We start from the raw sequence: 15,119 nt of genomic DNA, 5'->3' as shown, positions 1-15,119 counted from the left end.
ACCTTATCAGATGAATAGTTTATAAATATCAATGTGTTTTTATTTTATTTTATTTTTATGGGTACATAGTAGCTATATATATTTATGGGGTATGCGAATGTTTTTATTTATTTATTTTTATTGTACTTTAGGTTCTGAGGTACATATGCAGATCCTGCAGGCTTGTTGCATAGGTACACACATGGCAATGTGGTTTGCTGCCTCCATCCCCCATCACCTACATCTGGCATTTCTCCATTCAGGAGATAGGCATAGGCAAGGACTTCATGACTAAAACACCAAAAGCATTGGCAACAAAAGCCAAAATAGACAAATGGGACCTAATTAAACTCCAGAGCTTCTGTACAGCAAAAGAAACAATCATTAGAGTGAACCGGCAACCAACAGAATGGGAAAAAATTTTTGCAATCTACCCATCTGACAAAGGGCTAATATCCAGAATCTACAAAGAACTAAAACAGATTTACAAGTAAAAAAACGAACCCTTCCAAAAGTAGGAGAAGGATATGAACAGACACTTTTCAAAAGAAGACATATATGAGGCTAAAAAACAGATGAAAAAATGCTCATCATCACTAATTATTAGAGAAATGTAATCAAAACCACATTGAGATACCACCTCACGCCAGTTAAAATGGCAATCATTAAAAAATCTGGAGACAACAGATGCTGGAGAGGATGTGGAGAAATAGGAACACTTTTACACTGTTGGAGTGTAAACTAGTTCAACCATTGTGGAAGACAGCATGGTGCTTCCACAAGGACCTAGAAATAGAAATTCCATTTGACCCCGCAGTCCCATTACTGGGTATATACCCAAAGGATGATAAATCATTCTGTTATAAAGACACATGCACACGTATGTTCATAGCGGCACTATTTACAATAGCAAAGACCTGGAACCAACACAAATGCCCATTGATGATAGACTGGACAAGGAAAATGTAGCAGATATACACCATGGAATACTATGCAGTATGTATTTGCTCATCATTTACGATGAGTTTGCATCCTTTGTAGGGATATGGATGAATCTGGAAACCATCATTCTCAGCAAACTGGCACAAGAACAGAAAACCAAGCACAGCATGTTCTCACTTATAGGCAGGTGTTGAACAATGAGAACACAGGGATACAGGGAGGGGAGCATAACACACAGGGGTCTGTTGGTCGGGGCAAGGGAAAGACAGCGGTGGGGGTGGGGAGGTCAGGGAGGGATAACATGGGGACGAATGTTTTTATATTGAGAACCAGACTCTATAATAAACATGCTTTAAATTTCAATGTAACAGATTTAATCTGTATTGAGATAGCTACTGGTTAAGAAGATACTGTCCAGAATAACAGCAACAAAATATATTTTATGGGTCTTGTTACATAATAGCATGTTTTCAAAAAATAAATTTATCTAATAGGCAATTTTATGAGCCACCATACAAGAGGTGCATTTATTCAGACCCCAGACTTTTATAACAAATATCACATCTATATCCAAAATTGTTTGCTATTCTTAGATGAGCTTCATCAATTCTCTGCTTTTTAATCTTCCTTTTTTCCCAACATTTTTTCAGAAGTTCTTTACTTTTACAAAACACCCACTCATACTTCCTTAGAAAAATAAAATATTTAAAAAATTTTTTTGAATAATTTATTTGCCTCCTTCTTCAGTTATAATTATATATCTGTTATAATAAATGCACATTAGGTTGCTTTTAAAAACATTTGTCTTCACTTTGAGCTTGCTCCAAAGAGGAATGACCAATGAATAACTGTAGGGGTGCTTTGAAGTATGGTAGCTATCGTTTACTATTATAGTTGGAAAATCCAGCTTTCTGTTAAATTATAAAAAGCAATCCTTCATTACTCATACACATGGAAATGACTCACTATTTTGCAAACCATCTGTCTTACTCCTAGAAAGTATGGTTTGACTCAGTCTAACAAAAATGTGAGTACAGAAAAATAATGTGGATATCTTTAATGCCAATGGTAGTAGACCTGCTATAGATGTAATAAAAAGTAGAGAGTATTAAAAATTATGGGGTTAGTGGGAGGAGAGAAATAATAGATAAATACAACTCCTTTAAGAAATTTAGACAAGCAAGTAGAAAAAAGATATAAGTAATCTTGGTGAAGCTAACTGCTAAGTTAAATTTCTTTCTGTTTTTATTACCTATAGGAACTTTCCACTGCCTAATTGTTTTGTTTTAAACATATATAGCTCTCCAGCCACATCATAAACTCCTAAGAGTAGGCATTGAATTTCATTATTTACATCCCTGGATTGAAAGACCTGTAAGTACATTCATTTGGATAATCAGAAGACAAGGAAACCTTGTGGAAATATAGTAGTTTTGGATATTCGTCAGTGAACTTTAAAAAAAAAATTATATAAAGTTTTTTAAAGATACAGAGCAGTGTAAATAAAATAACAAATATGTATGTAGCAAACACACAAATGCAACAGACATTGACGTTTGGCCATATTTGCTTTAAATCATTTTAAAAAGGAAATACAATTCCTTTTTAAACCTTTTTTTCATACTCTTCACGTCTCTTCCTCTCCAAAGGCAATCACTGCTCTGATATTGGTGTGTTTACTTCCTTCTTATGCTTCTGTTTTTTTTATTTTTTTATACTTTAGGAATTAATCTATAAACAAAGAGTATATTGTTTTTCATACTTAAAAATGTACATAACTGGCACTAGACACAGAATCGAATGGCCAGGCACAGTGGCTCATTCCTGTAATCCCAAAACTTTGGAAGGCTGGTGCAAGCAGATTGCTTGAGCTTAAGAGTTTGAGACCAGACTGGGCAACATGGCAAAACATTGTTTCTATAAAGAAATACAAAAATTAGCTGTGCATGGTGGTGTACTCCCGTAGTCCTAGCTAGTTGAGAGGCTGAGATGGGAGGATCACCTGAGCTCAGGTAAGTTCAAGCTGCAGTGAGTTAATATCGTGCCACTGCACTTCAGCCTGGGAAACAAAGTGAGACCCTGTCTCAAAAATAAATCAAAATAAAATAGAATGGAATAAAATAAAATAATAAAAGGCATTGAGTCTATGTGTCCTTCCACATTTGGTGAATTTAAGTCTATGTAATAGAATCTCATTGTTATTTTCTTTACATTTGCATTTCTCTGATTTCTAGTGACAATGAACAACTAATAAAGATTTATTTGCCCTGTGAGGTGGGTTTGTTTACCTATTCACATCCGTTTTGTTTTGCCTATTCATATTCTTTATCCAATTTTGTAGCAAAAAAAAAAAGAAAACAAAACAATGAGTTATATGCATTGCCAATAATAATTTCTGATATGATTTGTCTGTAAATATTCACAGTGCCTTTAGTGTACAGGCACTTTATTTTATATTTTTCTTTTTAACTTTTAGGTTCAAGGAAACCTGAAGATTTGTTATATAGGCAAATTGCATTTAATAGGGGTTTGGTGTGCAGATTATTTCGTCACTCAGGTAATAAGTGTAGTACCTGATAGACAGTTTTTTGATTCTCACCTTCCTCTCACCCCTGACTCTCAAGTAGACCCAAGTCTGTTGTTCCCTTCTTTGTGTCCACCTATACTCAAGGTTAAGCTCCCACTTATAAGTAAGAACACGTGGTATTTGATTTTATGTTTCTATGTTAGTTCGATTAAGTTAATAGCCTCTGGCTTCATCCATGTTGCTGCAAAGGACATGATCTCATTTTTTTTATGACTAAATAGTATTCCAGGGTGTATACATACCACATTTTCTTTCTCTTTTTTTTAAAAAAATATAATTTTTTAAATTGTGCTTTAGGCTATGGGGTACATGTGATGATCATGCAGGATTATTGCATAGTACTCATGTGGCAATGTGGTTTGCTGCCTCCATGCCCCCGTCACCTACATCTGGCATTTCTCCCCATGTTATCCCAACCCAACCTCCCCACCCCTGCTGTCACTCCCTTGCCCCCCCCAACAGACCCCTGTGTGTTATGCTCCCCCCACCCACCGTGTCCTTGTGTTTTGCCATGTTGCCCAGTCAACACTTGCCTATAAGTGAGAACATGCTGTGTTTGGTTTTCTGTTCTTGTGTCAGTTTGCTGAGAATGATGGTTTCCAGATTCATCCATTTCCCTACAAAGGTTGCAAACTCATTTTTTTTATAGCTGAATGGTATTCCATAGTTTATGTTTATCCTAAAGTCAATCAGGAACAGGTTGTTTTATTTCCTTGTACTTGGATGGTTTTGAGTGATATTCATAGTATTGGTTTCTATTTTTATTGTACTGTGGTCTCAGACTGTGTTTGGTATATATTTTTTTAATTTGCTGAGAATTGTTTTATGTTCAACTGTGTGGTCAATTTTAGAGTATGTGTTATATGCAGATGAGAATATCTGTTCTGTTGTTTTGGGGTGAATATTTTTTAAAATGCCTGTTATATCCATTTGGTCAAGTATTGTGTTCTGGTCTTGAGCATCTTTTTTATTTCCTGCCTTAATGATCTGTCTAATACCCTCAGTGAAGTGTTGAAGTCTCCCACTATTATTGTACGGTTATCTGTATTTCTTTCACAGATCTCTAAGAACTTGCTTTATGAATCTGAGTGTTCCCGGGTTGGGTGCATACATATTTAGGGTTGTAAGATCTTCTTGTTGAATTACATCTTTTATCATTATGTAACGCCCTTCTTTGTTCTTTCTGAAAAATCATTGTTTGTCTAAAGTGTATTTGTCTGAAATTAGAATAGTAACTCCTGCTTTTTTCTGTTTTCTGTTTGCTTTCCTCCATCCTTTTATCTTGAGCCTATGGGTGTCATTGCATGTAGGATGGGTCTCTAAGAGACAGGATAAAGTAGTGTCTTGCTTCTTTATCCAATTTACCACTCTGTGCCTTTTAATTGAGCCATGTAGCCTATTTACATTTAAGGTTAATATTGACATATGCAGATTTGATACTGTCATTGTGGTGTAATCTGGTAAATATGCAGACAAAATAGTGTGGTTGATATGTAGTGCCATAGGACTGTGTACTTAAGTGAGTTTTTTTGGTGGCTGGTGATGGTCTTTTCTTTCCATATTTAGCATTTTCCTCAGGACTTCTTGTAAGGCAGGTGGTAACAAATTCCCTTAGCCTTTGCTTGTCTAAAAAAGATCTAATTTTTCATAGAGTTATGAAGCTTAGTTTGGTTGGGCATGAAATTTCTTGGTTGACATTTATTTTTTATTTTTATTTTTTCTTTTGAGACAGTGTCTTAGTGTGTTGCCCAGGCACAATCTTGGCTCACTGCAACCTCTACCTCCTGAGTTCAAGCAACGCTCATGCCTCAGCTTCCCAAGTAGCTGGGATTACAGGTGTGCACCATGCCACCCAGCTAATGTTTTGCATTTTCAGCAGACATGGAGTTTCATTATGTTGGCCAGGTCAGTCTTGAACTCATGGCCTCAAGTGATCTTCCTGCCTCAGCTTCCCAAAGTGCTGGGATTATAGGCATGAGCCACCATACCCGGCTTGGTATTTCTTTTCTTTAAGAATGCTGAATATAGGCCTGTAGAACTTGTGCTGAAAGGTTTGCTGTTAGCCTGACAGGATTCCCTTTTTAGGTGAGCTGCCCCTTCTCTCTGGCTACCTTTAACATATTTCCTTCTATTTCAACTTTGGAGTATCTGATGACTATGTGCCTTGCAGATAGTCATCTTTTATAATACCTTGCAGGAGTTCTCTGCATTTCCCGAATTTAAATGTTGGTCTCTCCAGTGAGGTTGGGGAAGATTTCACGGATGACATTCTCAAATATGTTTTCCAGGTTGCTTGCTTTCTCTTCTTCTCTTTCAGGAATGTCAGTGAATCCTAAATTTGGTCTCTGTACATATCCCACATTTCTTGGAGACTTTGTCCATTCTCCTTTATTCTTTTTTCTTTATGTTTGTCTGACTGAATTATTTCAGAGAACTGGTCTTAGAGCTCTGAGATTCATCCTCAGCTTGGTTGATTCTGTATTAATACTTGCAATTTTGTTATGAAATTATTGAAGTGAGTTCTTCAGTTCCATTATATCAGTTTGATTCTTTTTTAAAATGGCCACTTTGTCTTTCATCTACTCTATCATTTGTGTTCCTTAAGTTCCTTGGATTGGGTTTCAACTTTCTCCTGAATGTCCGTGATCTTCATCCCTATCCATATTCTGAGTTATATTTCTGTCACTTCAGCCATTTCAACTTGGTTAAGAACCATTACTTGGGACTGTTGTGGTAGTTTGAAGGTAAAAAGATGTGCTTTTTTTTTGAGTTGTCAGAGTTCTTATGCTGTTTATTTCTCTTCTGTGTCAGCTGAAGTTCCTTGAATCTTTGAAGTTGCTATCCTTTAAATAGGTTTTTATGCTTTCATTTTCTTTGATGCCTTTGGGGGTTTGAGGGTGGAAGAAGGTGAGTTCTGTCAACTGACTTCATTTCTGGAAGATTTTAGGGGGTCATGAATCAGTGCAGCATTTCCAGGCTGCAAGCTGTTTCTCTGGGGGCTGGTAATGATCTCTTGGCTTTGTTTTCCGGCTTCTTGAGGTTAGGAATCTACTACACTGAAGGGGCCAAGATGTTTTTGGTCTGCTGGTCACAACACTCAGATAGGTGGTGCTGGCTAAAGCATTTTGTTGGGGTGGCGGCAGAGAGCTTATGTGCATGTCTCAGCAGTTGTAGCAGCATGGTAGGATGCATCTGTGTTGGCTGGGGAATGTAATAATGGGAATGGAGGTATGATGTTTCTGTGGGTGCTCACACCAGTGGTGTGGGGAACTTACTTTCGTTTTTAAGAAGATAGATTCAGATTTTTCACTGATAGGAGATATTACTGTTTTATTTAAATAACATTTGCATATCACGAGATCACAAGACTTTTCACAGTATTTTTTTCTTTACTCTTTTAAATATTTAATTCATCTGGAATATACTTTGGTATATGCAGTGTGTTAGAGATCTTAGTTTATTTTGTCCCATAAGGATAGCCAAGTTTTCTGGCCTTTTTGCTTGAGTATAACATTTTTATTCATTGCATTGTAATGTCACATGCAAGATTCTCACATACATATGAGTTTGTATATGTCCTCTCAGTTCTGTTTCATTGATTTATTAGATTATTTATGCATAAATGCCATGTCATTTTAATTATTATATTATGCCTCAATATGTGCTGGAACAAGTCCTACATTTTTGCATTGGCTATTTTGGCTCTTTCATATGAATTTTTTGATGAGCCTATTAAAGTAAAACTTGCTAATATTTTGATTGGACTTGCATTGAAAACATACACAAATTATAGAAAAAATGGCACCTTTATGCTCTTAAGTCTGTCTAACCTGAACACTGTATATGTCTCTAGGTTTTAAAGCCTTTTTAATGTCATTCTTTAAAATCTATTAATTTTCTCTATGAAGACCTCATTCTTAACTTTATTTCTTACAACCTTATTGATTCTTCTGGATTTTTATGTATGATAAAGTGATTTTTTTCCATGCTGTAGAGTAGATAAGTCTGAAAGTCAGGGTTCTGTGTTGGTACACTGCAAGTTAGTACAGTCACTATGGAGAACAGTATGGAGGGTCCTCCAAAAAAACTAAAAATAGATCTACCATATGATCCAGCAATCCTACTGCAAGGTTATATCCCAAAGAAAGAAAATTCATATGTCAAAGAGATATCTGCACTCCCATGCTAATTGCAGCAGTATTCACAATAGCTAAATTATAAAACAAACATAAGTGTCCAGACACATACAAATACACACAGAGATTCTAGGATATTATTTAGCCATAAAAAAGAATGAAATCCTGTCATTGGCAGCAATATAGATGGAACTGGAAGTCATTATGTTAAGTGAAATAAGCCAGGCACCCAGAGACAAATGTCACATGTTCTATCTCATATGTGAGAGCTAAAAAAGTTGATCCCATGAATGTAAAGAGTAGAATGATGGTTACTAGAGTCTGGGAAGGAAAAGAAGGAGGCGAAGAAGAGAGGTTGGCTAATGAGTACAAAAATACAGTTAGATAAATGAAATAAATTCTAGTGTTTGAGAGTACAATAAGGTGACTAATAAAAATAACATCACGTATTTCAAAATCACTAGAAGAGATTTAGATATTTCTAACACAAAGAAATAATAAATGTTTTCAATGATGACTCTAATTTCATTACTACCATTGCATAAATGCATCAAAATATTACATGTACCCTATAAACATGTTCAATTTTTAGGTATCAGTAAAAACGTCTGGGTTCTGGATCCAGTGTCTGAATTCAAATTTTTGTCCACACCACTTTCTAGATGAGTCTCAGTTGATTTAACTCTGTGTTTGGAACAATAACAGCACTTATTTAATTGGGTTGCTGTAAAGAGTGATTGCAATAACAAATGCTTACGATACAGCACTCAGTATATTTGAGCTATTAATGCTACTCCAACTCCTATTACTTCTATGCTTTAGTTTTTGCTGTCATAAAGAGTATTATTTATTTTTATATGTTTGTCTACAGTTACTTTTGATTTTTTATGATAAAAATCATAACATGCATGAAGAGTGATGACTTTCTTTTTCTTTTTTAATTCCTATTCAGGTTATTTCTTTTCCTTGGCTTATTGTTGGCTAAGACTTCTAATATAATGTTGCATATAAGTACATTACTACATCTTTATTTAAATGAGTTAGAGTTTCAGAGAACATTTTTGTCAGTTTCTCCTTTGCTAGTGGTTAATTACCATAGAAGTTGTACTGTGGCTAGGCATGATGGCTCACGCCTATAATCCCAGCATTTTGGGAGGCCAGGCAGGTGGATCATGAGGTCAAGAGATAGAGACCATCCTGGCCAACATAGTGAAACCCTGTCTCTACTAAAAAATACAAAAATTAGCTGGGTGTGGCGGTGCACACCTGTAGTACCAACTTTTCAGGAGGTTGAGGCAAGAGAATTGCTTGAACCTGGGAGGCGGAGGTTGCAGTAAACTGAGATTGCACCACTGCACTCTAGCCTGGGCCACACAGCGAGACTCTGTCTCAAAAAAAAAAAAAAAGTTGTAATGTGCTCTTTTTGCTTATTTTAGATGTTCTGCCAATCAAGAGACCCATATATTATTAAATTTTTCCTCCTCTTTCCTTCAATGTTATTCTTCTGTCATATTTACCTCTTCAATTCCTACCCGTCTTTAGGACCCATATTAAATGCAATCTTCTCCATGAAACTTGTGGCTTCTTTTAGCTGGAAGTAAAATCTGCAGATTTTATATCTTTACACTTCACCAGAATTTCTCTTATTTATACTCCAAATTACAGTTGCATTTTATACATGTTTTGTCATCCCTACTCAAACCCTAAGATTCTCAAGATGAGGATTGACATCTGTTTTATTTAGAATTTCCTTTCTTGCTCTCAGCTCCTACTAAATTTGTACTCAACAAGTAATAAATAAATAAATGAAAGAATAAATCATATCTGGAGCTAAATATCAAAAAGATCTAAAGTTTATTAGAAAGCCAGAAATAGTGCCTCATGCCTGTAACCCCAGCACTTTGGGAGGTCGAGGTGGGTAGATTACCTGAGGTCAGGAATTTGAGACTAGCCTAACCAATATGGTGAAACCCTGTCTCTACTAAAAATACAAAAATTAGCCTGGTGTGATTGTGGGTGCCTGTAATCTCAGCTACTCAGGAGGCTGAGGCATGAGAATCACTTGAACCTGGGAGGCAGAAGTTGCAGTAAGCAAAGATTGCACCATTGCACTCAAGCCTGGGTGACAGAGAAGGGGAAAAAAGTTTATTAAGCAAGAGGCATATAAAAGAAACTTGTTCTTATTCCTTTGTGATAGCTTGCTATTATTCCTAAAAAATGTGTTTGACCATGAGTATGCATATATATATAATTAATATTTTGTAACAAAATTTGACTACCACTGTGATTTTTTATTAATTAACTCTACTAGAACCTGTGACAAAATAGAAAAATAGTACAAGAGCACTCTCATGGGGACAACCAGGATGCACAAATAAATGGCAAAAATCTCTATTTAACAGAAAACTTAATCATCTATTTAGCTTTAGTCTCTACAGCTTAATCCAGGCTATTTCAGGAGTGTTCTTTGTAGAAATATTTTTCAAGAAGTAAGCTGACTCAGGTGTTTGTAAATGTGATATTTTGATATTTACTTCTGTTTTATTGGCAGTAACTTTTAAACTAAAGGAGGATGTCCTTAATGAAAAATATGTTGTAGTGGATTTCTATCATCATTCAGTCTTTCAGTTTTTCATAGTTGCATTATCCTACATAGATTTGTCCTCTGGGGATCTCTATGTTTTCAGCATCTGCAACAGTTGTCATAATACATAGAAAATATCTAGCAGGCTGTTTCTTCTTTGAGAGAAAATAGAACCCATAGCTTTATTCATGGCCACACAGAAGCTTTACTTAAAGATGTTCCAAAGGATGTAAACATAAAATGTCCTGTAAGTAAGTTCTTAATATATGCCTCCTTTGTTTTTGGAAACTTGATTTCAACTTTATTTTTAAAAATATATCTGCAGAGGTCTGCAGCTTTCTGCAGGCCAGCATCTGCTCCTGGAGGTGAGGTTTCCAGCTTGCACTGACTTTCAGGATCTTCTTTCAGGTAAACACCTGGAGGCAATCATCTGCAGATGCCAGTCTGCAAGCAGATGTATATGGGTAGGACAGCAGCATTTTATGACATTAGAACAGCTGGGAGGATAGGAAAATGAATGTGTTCTGCTTTCCTTTGTGTCATGTAAAACTCCCTAAGAGCATTCTCACCTGAAACCCATTTTCCTTCTCTCCTGGTCTTGGCTTGTTTTGATGGAGAAAGAAATTTGCTTCACTCATCCTTCTAGGTTAAGAGGAAGTTTGTCCTTCCTTGACATCAGTCACCTTGGTTAAGAATAATGCTGAACAAAAATTTGCCTAAAATGTTTTCCAGAAAGTGAGCTCCTTGAAGGGATTACCTCTGAGGCTATAATCATTCTACTGTATGGTGCTTAGTACAAGTCTAAATACTCAAAGACACTCATAAATAATGATGGTTTCCAACTGACATCTCAAATATGCCTGATAACTTAATGTGGGTAATTTTATTTATCATATAAAATATATCCTCAGATCTGGTTTACTGATAAGATTCTGCTTGGAAAAAATATTATCAAGTTTAATAGAACATTTGAGAAACATAGTAAATTTTATTAACTTTAACTGTTAATCAAAATAATATGTTGGCCCAGTGAAACACCAAATAATAAAGAACACACACACACACACACACACACACACACACACACGCACACACACAATGTTCTTTGCCCCATCCTTTCCTTCCTTCCATCTTGGTCCCTAGAGGCAAACTTTTTAAATCGATTCTGTTTAAGTTTCTCTCTCATTTAGCTCCATTAACACCAGATAATATGCAGATACCTCAAATTTCTCAATTTATTAGGACAATATCAATTTGTTTTAGATGAGAGATTAGACTTTGCTCACACTAATCCTATCTTCCTTCTCTCTCTGATCCAATTTTAATTTTTATTTTATTTTTTAATTGTTTTTTTTTTTTTTTGAGATGAATTTCCACTCTTGTTGCCCAGGCTGAAGTGCGATAGCATGCTGTCTCAGCTCACTGCAACCTCAGCCTCGAAGTTTCAAGCAATTCTCCTGCCTCAGCCTCCCAAGTAGTGGGGATTACAGGCATGTACCAGCACTCCTGACTAACTTTTTGTATTTTTAATAGAGACAGGGTTTCTCCATGTTGGTCAGGCTGATCTTTAACTCCCAACCTCAGGTCATCTGCCTACTTCAGCCTCCCAAAGTGTTGGGCTTGCAGGCGAGAGCCACTGCACCCACCTCCCCGATCCGATTTTACCAAATATTTTATTATTTTAAATTCTTCTATTGGATAAATTTTGGCCTAAGATAATATATTGATAGCTCCAGTTATTGATTATTCCATCAACTTTGGTATCTCAAATCCCCTGTATGTAAAATAACACCAGTAATCCTTCACTTTTGATTCGGAGTCCATTATTCCTCCTTAATTTTATCTTTCACATTCTCTTAGTCAAATCTGTTAGTGTTTGCATTTTCTTTTAACATTTATTAACACTTACATTCTGTTTTGCCAAAGTTGTTCAGATTTACTTTCCGTAACTATAAGTTAATTTTCTGTGCTTTGACTATAAAGTCATTCTGGGTGAGAATGAAAATTCTCACCAATAAATGAAATCCAATAAATGAAACTTCCATCATTATGTAAACGTAATTTACTATAGCTACATTTTGTGCTAAGATTACATTTCTTGTGCTAATAAGATAATGCTGTCAATGTAGAAAATGAATAGATTCTTTTAATTGCTTTGTTTTGTTTTGTAAAAAATTTATTTAGAGGTTTTTTGAGGCAAAGTTTACTTATAATAAAATATGCACACTTGAAATGTACAATGTAAAGTTTGGACAAATGCATATACCTGCATAAATCTATCAAATCCAGAATATTTTCAGCACTCCAGAAAGTTTCCACACACGTCTTATCTGCCTGTCCTCTCTCACCTGCAGAGGCAACGACTTTCCCGATTTTCTTAACTATGGTTTAGTTTTGCCTGTTCTAGAACATTATATAAATGGAATCATAGAGGAATTCCATTTATATAAATGAAATTATTTTTTGTATCCCGAGTCTTCCTCTCAGCGTGACATCTGTGGGAGTCATTCAGTTTAGTTTATATATTTTCTGATGGTATTCACTGTGTGACTATACCACTTTGTTTATATTCTCCTTCTGATGGACACATGGGTTGTTTGTAGTTTTTTTTTCTATTCTGAATAAAACTTCTATGAACATTCTTATAGTCGTGTTTTGGGACATATATTTTTATATATTTTGGGTAAAACCAAAGAGTAGCATTGCTGGATCATATGGTAAGCATATGCCCATTACTTTTATTCTTTTTTGCTTTATTTGAATTCTTAAAATTAAAAACTACAGCAAAATTGGCTTTTGTTAGTGTACATTTCTGCAGACATTAATAAAGACATTAATAAAAGTATATGGTCATGTCATCATCATCACAATCAGATATTGTTTTGTCACCCACCCCCACCATATTTTCTCATGCCAAATTGCAGTCAAACTTTCCCCCCAGCTCCAGCTCCTGGCAACATTTTTCTGGTTTCTGTTCCCACTAAATTTTCTTTTCCATAATGTCATAACAATAAAATTATACCATATGCATATAGCCTTTTGAATTGGACTTCTTCTACAGTGTGTAATGCCTTTGAGATTCATCCACATTGTTGTATGTATTAGCAGTTTACTCCCTTTTATTCCTGAGAAGTATTATTTTGTAGAAATACAGCATATTTTATCCATCCATCAGCTGAGGGACATTTGAGTTGTTTGCAGCTTTTGATTATTCTGAATACAGTTTTTGTAAATATTCATGTATAGGTTTTTCTGTAAACATAAATTTTCATTTCACTTTGGTAAATACTCAGGAATGAGATTGCTAGGCTGTGAGGCAAGTGTACATTTAACTTTATAAGGAGTTGCCAAATAATAATGGTACACTGTTTTCCAAAGGGAGTGTACCATTGTTATTTCCATGACAAGACAGCAGAGTTCCAGTTGCTCCCCAACTGGAGTCTTAATTTTTGAATTAATCATAATACGTAATATTTAATTTTATGTTCACTGCTTCATTTAGTATGGCAGTGGCCCTCAGTTCTTCTTTAGCTTCACAGTGTAAGTATTGTCTATTCAGCAGAAAATCAGATGCCACCTGGATTTTCTTTTTTTCTTTTTTTTTTGTGACGGAGTTTCGCTGTTGTTACCCAGGCTGGAGTGCAATGGCGCAATCTCGGCTCACCGCAACCTCCGCCCCCTGGGTTCAGGCAATTCTCCTGCCTCAGTCTCCTGAGTAGCTGGGATTACAGGCACGCGCCACCGTGCCCAGCTAATTTTTTGTATTTTTACTAGAGACGGGGTTTCACCATGTTGACCAGGATGGTCTCGATCTGTTGACCTCGTGATCCACCCGCCTCGGCCTGGATTTTCAACAATAAAAACCATATATTCAAGTTAAATGGTGGCTATGCCATTTACTAGCTGTCTGATCTCATCTAACACTTTTGAAACTCAATGTTATGAGTTTATAATGAAGATAATACTATTCGTCGACTCAACACATTTTGCTGAGTACATGTCATGTTCCAACCCCTGCTCTGGCAGTGGGGATAAAACAGTAGATACAACATAGCTCCTGCCTAAAGAAACCTAAAGGAGGAATAAGTGTGTTACATGCCATGATGAGGACAAGAACCAGTTACTACGGAAGCATGAAAGCATATTGAAATATCAACTCATAGCACTGTGGGGAGAGTTAAATTAAATATTGTTTATTGAGCAACTGGTACTATTCTTAACACGTTGGAGATACTACCAATTGGCTCTAGACAGTTTTAAAATTCTGCTTTGAAATTCCTTCCAGAGAAACTCTGACAGGTGTCTGAATGACTATGGATGCAGTTTCGTACTTTGAGTCTGGATTCAATTTTTAGAAATGTCAGAAATCATTTGTTGGCCTGACCTGTTGAAATGAGGAAGAGATCTGGAAATAAAATATCTCGAAGTCAATGCAACTGCGTTTTATTAAGTAATTCTCCGTAGACCTCAGATTTTAGGGAACATACCCATATGACTATATAAATTCTGGCACATCTGTCAAAATCAATCTCATTCTTTAAAAGTCACCTCTTATATGTAAATTGTTTGACTTTACAAAGTATAACTTTCTTGCCTTTTTAGATATTATGATTTATTTGGTGGACAATTAGTGGCAGATTATTGAATTTTCATATTTAATAATATCAAGGCTTATAGATTATCTATTAAGGATATCCATTCTGTTTTAATTATGAATTATATAGTCCTCTTTTCTAAAGTTATTATTAAAAATAATTTATTTGAGTTGACTAACATATATAACAGCAAATAAAATGTCTATATCTTGGGCCTTTCCTGTGTACTAAAAGAGCACTCTAGAAGGATGCAGCTGCTCTTGAAGATACTGACACATTAACAGCTTTGGAAAGAA

This window comes from Callithrix jacchus, chromosome 17, assembly GCF_049354715.1.
Source record: "Callithrix jacchus isolate 240 chromosome 17, calJac240_pri, whole genome shotgun sequence".
Lineage (NCBI taxonomy): Eukaryota > Metazoa > Chordata > Mammalia > Primates > Cebidae > Callithrix > Callithrix jacchus.
This window is presented reverse-complemented; position numbering follows the sequence as displayed.